Genomic DNA, 5,944 nt, shown 5'->3' with positions numbered 1-5,944 from the left:
CCGCGGCCACTGAGACGAGCCGGGCCAGAGCGGCCCGAGCGTGTGCGGGGGCGCCCTCTGGCGCCCAGGACAGCGCACTGCTGTTGTCGCCACTGCCAGGGGCGTGGGGTTACGGCTCTGAGTTCCGGTATCCCGCGGAGCAGCCGCGTTCCCCCGTGACCGCGAAGACAGCTGTCGCTGGCAGCACCAGGAGGTGAAAAGACTAGGGGCCAGAAGACCAGAACTCGCATCCAAAACTGACCTTATTTGATCTCCCATTCCCCTGGATTAGGAGCAGAAACTGGGTGCCCTTCAAAATTGCTCTCCGTCCTCTGTTTAACAATCCTGAAATCATCAGCCGGAAAACTGCCTCTCTCTCTTATTCCTCTGTCCCAGCCTTTATTCAGGCGACCATCAGCTCGCGCCTGGATTACTACTTTTAGTCTGTCTTCTCCTATCCACCTTCACCCAGCTGCCCAGATGATCTTTCTAAAAATCTAGCCAACACTCCCTTCTGCTTAAAACCCTTCAAACCTCTGGCTACCTATAGGATGTGAACCACTCTTTCTTCTAGACAAAGTCCCGCGTGCTCCTGCAGCGTCCTGACAAGCCCTGGCCTGTGTAGACTTCCAGTAGATGGTCTCCACACCTTTCCCTCTCCAGGAGGCCCTGCCTTCCCCACTCACCTTCTCTGCCTAGCTAATTCCTAGTCCTTGAGGAAACCTTTGCTGAGGTTTATGGAAACCTTAAGTAATCACCACACTTTATCTGTGGACACATGAGAAACATAATAATGGTACCTGGCTGGTAGTTCAGAGAGGATTGAATGAGTAAGACACAAAGAGCTCACAGCAATGTGTGACACTTAGTAAGTTCCCAATAAATACTAGCTATCACTCATAATCCATCTTGTGTTATACTTACCTTTATGTGTCTTTCCTACACTCTGGACTGTGATGGCCGAGATTTTATCTTTGTATCCCCAGTGTCTGATGCAAGGTAGTTGCTCATTCAGGGGTATGCTGAACGAATGAAACACTTTACCCAATCTAAGTCTCAGTTTGCTTATCTTTGAAATGGGGATATTAAAGATTATCTCAGAGGGGAACTCTGAAGACCAAATGAAGTCAGTGCAGTGGCCTAACTCATTTAACAAATCACTGTGTGCACCCCTTCCCATCCCCAGCAAGGCGCTGTGCTCTGGGCTCCTGGGAAATAGACAAGAGCAATCAAGTATCGATATGTTAGCACTTCGCAATCTCTAAAGCCCTTGAGCATCCATTCTCTTATTTTGATAATGTACAGGAAGAGACTGTGAGGCACATTGTTATTGTCATCTATCTTTTATGAAGGAAGAAACTCAGGGAGAAGTCATTTGACCTCAGTCATGTAGCTGGTTGAGGGGAAGACCCCAATTTTTTATTGCAAATCCTGTTTCTTTTTACTACACCCTATTTTCCCTACCCTCCACCCCAACCTGAGCCTACACAAGCAATTATTAAAGAAGGTAGAGATAATAAGGGCCCTAACAAATACAGATAAAATCTATGTGTGTATATTTGAATGTGATAACAACAAACTAACATGTGTAAGAGCATCCTGTGTGCCTAAGACTGTGCTTTACATATAGTCTTTCTTTTAACTCACAGCAACCTTATAAGGCAGATATTATTTCAGTTTTACAAAGAAAGTAATTGAGGCTCAGAGAGATCAACTATTTAAATAGTTAAGGATAATCACAGGAAATAAATGAGTGTATTCTGAGGAAGGTGGGTCACACTCAGCATGGCAGAAAGGAGGAGACTGGGAGGAAGGAATAAATCAGAAAAGGCTCTGTGGAGGAGATGGCATTTAAGTTAGGCTTTGAAGAACAGATAAGATTCAGACAGGCAGAGATGCACCCCAGGGAAGCAGGGCAGCTGAATGAGGAACTGACAACAGCTCTTCACTTGGAGAAGGATTTTTTAATTCCCTGATGCTGGAAACCCACAGCTTCATTAGAAAGTGAAGCTTGAGAGGGGAAGGTAGAGCTCAGTGGTAGAGTGCATGCTTAGCATGCACGAGGTTCTGGATTCAATCCCCAGTACTGCCATTAACTAAATAAATAAATGAATACCAAATTACCCTTCCCCACCATACCAAAAACAAAACAAAACAAAATGCTGTTTTAAGAAAAACGTGAAGCCTGTTGTCTGTTGGCAGTTTTCCCTCAGGAACAACATACTGGCCTTGTGCTGCAGCCCCTCAGACCAAGTGCCACCTTGTACCTGAATGTCAAGGTGGTTTAAGCAGCTGCCAAAGAGAACACTGGTACCACAGCCCTTGAGAAGCCAAAGATCCGGACCAGGACAGGAGGCAGCACCTCCCCGGACAAACCTTGGGCATCACTACTAGGTCCAGCGTGATCCTGGCAAGTCACTCCAGCTCTCCCAGCTTCTGTTTCCCCTTCTGTCAAATTGGGATAATAAAATGGGAAAGTGTGTCAAGGACCCACAGAAAGACACATGTAAGAAAGAGCGGAATGGTACCATGCCTTTCTGAGCACGGCTGGCCCCCTTCATCCTTTGTCCGGTAGCCAGAGATGGACTGAAAAAAAGGCAGACTCAGAGAGCCCTTGAAGATTGGAAGCCCCAAAATACCTTTTTAATGCAAATGATCTCTGCTTATATAGTTTACTTATTTACATAGATTTGCTTTAAATGCTTTCACATGTATAGAGATACACTATGTTGCTATAAATGAGTCCGTCCCAAGGTAAACTTCAAATTTAAAGCAATTGCAATTAGAAATCTCGGCAAGATTTTTGTCTTATATTTAGAACTAGGTAAAAATGGTCTTAAAATGAGCATAAGAGGGAAAAAAAATCTAACATGGGAGGATAAATGTATGAGAATTGCCAAGAAAACTTCATGAAATTAAAAATAGCCATGAGGCTCTTGTTCAACCTGATATTAGACATTACAAGAAAATTAAAAACAGTCTAGCATGATCATGGGCAGGTATCAGTGAAACAAAATAGAAAGTCTGGAAACAGATACAGATTTTCAGGAGTCCTTAATATATAATTAACATTGCATTTAAAGTCAAATCCATCATAAAGAGAGTAGTTGAACAAATTAGACTGTATTTATACAATGGAACTTTTCTGTAGAACATTATGCAATCATTAAAGAGAATACATAGAACTATATATATTGACCTGGAAAAAAAATGTTTGTTGTATATGCTCAAGCAAAAAATGCAAGTCACTGAGTAGATGCCTGGCATGATCTCATTTTTTAAAAAGTTTAAATTTTGACATTGTTTCAGACTTACAAAAAAGTTGCAAGAATTGAAGGAAGAATTATTGCATACCCTTTAGCCAGATTTCTGAACTGTTAACATTTTACTACAGAAATACATATATATTTGAACTATTTAAGAGTGTGTTGCAGACATGATACCCTTTTATCCATATATACATCAGTATTTCCCTCCCAACACAAGGAAATCTCTTCTATAACCATAGGATAGTTATAAAAATCAGTTAAGTTAATACTGATGAATACTATTATCAATCTATGGACCTTATTCAGATTTCATCAATTGTCCAGCATGATTTCATTTTTTTGAAAAAAAATATATAAAGGTAGAGGTGAAAAAAATTTATATGTGTCTACATGTTTGTATAAGCTTAGGAAAGGTATGGAATATCCACACTTTTAACTTTGCTTACCTTTTTATTTGCTACAAGGTGCACGTATTACTTCTGTAATAAATTATAATGAAGAAGAGTTTAATATAAACAATGAATGAATGAATGAAATCACTGTATGTTGGAGACAAACTTGAGCTCAAATCCTATTTTGGACACATCACCTAATCTCTCCAATCCTGGATTTCCCCAATCATAAATTTCCATCTATAGAGGAAGCTCTATTTTTTCAATAAGAATTAAATGGGGGGAAAAATATAAACTTCTCAGTCCCTAGAAGGCACTTAAAAAAATAATTCTTATAAAACCAATCAACTCATCTCCTCTTGTATGTTCCCACCTCCTCCTCTTTTCTCATGCCGTTCAGCTTAGAATGCCTTTCCCCTGCATTCCATTGTTACCATCCTGCTAATCCTTCAAGGTCAAGTCTCGATATCACCTCCTCCAGAAATACTTGCCTGATCACCCTGAACAAACGTGAGCTATTTTATGCCCTATGGCTACCTCATGCCCTTAGCATAACATCTGCTTTGCATTAGAACTGTTGGCTGGGATAACACTGACTGAACCCCAGACAGTCTGCTAGGGAGCTCAAGAGAAAGGCTTTCCTTGTTAAGCAAAGGCTGTCATGCTTCTTTCCTTGCTCTGTTTGTGCCATGGTGAGACCACGAGGGAAGACACTAACTGTACACTGAGAATGGTACAGTGACAAGATGGATTAACTTAGGTCATGGTACCAGCATCTGGAAGCATCCTGACACAGTGCCCAGGCCTTGAAAGACCTCACTTCTTGGTCATAGGGTTTGAATACTTTTTCTATTTATATCTCCAACAAATGGATAGCAGGCATTCTAAGAATATTACTTGTTTGAGTCATTCATTTGACTCAAATCACTGAAAATATATTGAATACTTACCACATGACACATGTTAGCTAAGGGCTTACTAGAAATAAAATCTGTAATCATTATACACTCTGCTCCTGAGAGAGGAGGATTAGGCAGGCTTGCTGACCCACATGTTTGTGGGCTTTCCAATTTGGGGAAGATCCCTCTCTATCCGCTAACAAATGGCGCCCAATGTGGGGCACTTGTGAATGCTGAATACTCGGGGTTCCCTGAGACTGGACATCGCAGACTGGACTGAATAGTATGCCTGCCTTTAGGACTCCATTTTGTCCTTTTTGTTCTGTCTTGATGCAACTCATGGATGCTTACTCAACTTAGGTAAGCATACAGCTGCTATATTTGCTCTCCTAGTCTTCTGTACTTCTTGCAGGCCCCTATACCTGTCCCCTCCTACTTCTATTTTTGGTTTCTCATCTTCTTTTTTTTCTCTTTTTCAAAGTCCTGGACACAGGACACAGGTGAAGGTCTTCAGTAGATACATGGGTTTGATTCCCACCAGAGCCAAGGAATTAGGGCCTGATCAATCCCAATGGGCAGAGGACTTGTTTTTGTATACTTTCTGATCTGTTGGGCCAAGTCCACATACCACTGCAAAAAGGGCCTGGGGAAAAGTCCCATAACGCCTGTGCACCTGGTGTGGTATGGAGACATCAGTAAGGCCACCATCTTCTTTCCTCTTCCCTCCCCCTCAAACTGGCTCACTCTCCTCTCTCTCTCCTTCTCTCCCTCTCCCCCCAACCCAGCTCTCTTTCTCTCTCTGTCTCTCTTTCTCTCTCCTTCTATCTTTCTTCCCTCCTCCACAGAGCGACAGAGCTCACAGGGCATAACCTTGATCTGCCTATTGGGCTATGGCTCCCCTCCATAGTGGGTGGCTGGGACTCATCCTGAGTTGTGTAGATTCAAGTAGCTCTTTGGATAGTGGCTGAAGCTACCTTCAAGATTTGGGAGAGAACACCCCTCTAGCTGTGAAGGAGCCCACCAAATCTGAAACTCTACTCATCTCTTTTTTTTTTTTTTTTTCTCTTTTTTGCCTTTCTCTAGTCAACAGACTTGTGATATCAACTGTTTCTTATCTCCCTTCTTTCCAAGACCACAGTTCCAACTATTTCTATTTTCTGTGAGTCAGTCCTGGAACAAAATATCTTGCACTTCTGCATACAAAAAAATGAACAGGGATGGTTAGCTCAGATCAAAGAAACAAAAATGGAGAATAAATAATTAACAGATGACAAGATCTCTTCCCATATATGGAAAAGTCAGCTTCAGAAAAACATCTTTTTAGAATTCTGATCTTACAGAAGCAAAGGCCCTTCTAGGAGGAACTTGCATTTCTCTTCCTGTGCCTTTGTAATACAAATGTTCT

The sequence above is a fragment of the Camelus ferus genome, chromosome 16 (genome assembly GCF_009834535.1).
Source record: "Camelus ferus isolate YT-003-E chromosome 16, BCGSAC_Cfer_1.0, whole genome shotgun sequence".
Taxonomy (NCBI): domain Eukaryota; kingdom Metazoa; phylum Chordata; class Mammalia; order Artiodactyla; family Camelidae; genus Camelus; species Camelus ferus.
Note: the sequence above shows the minus strand (reverse complement) of the source record.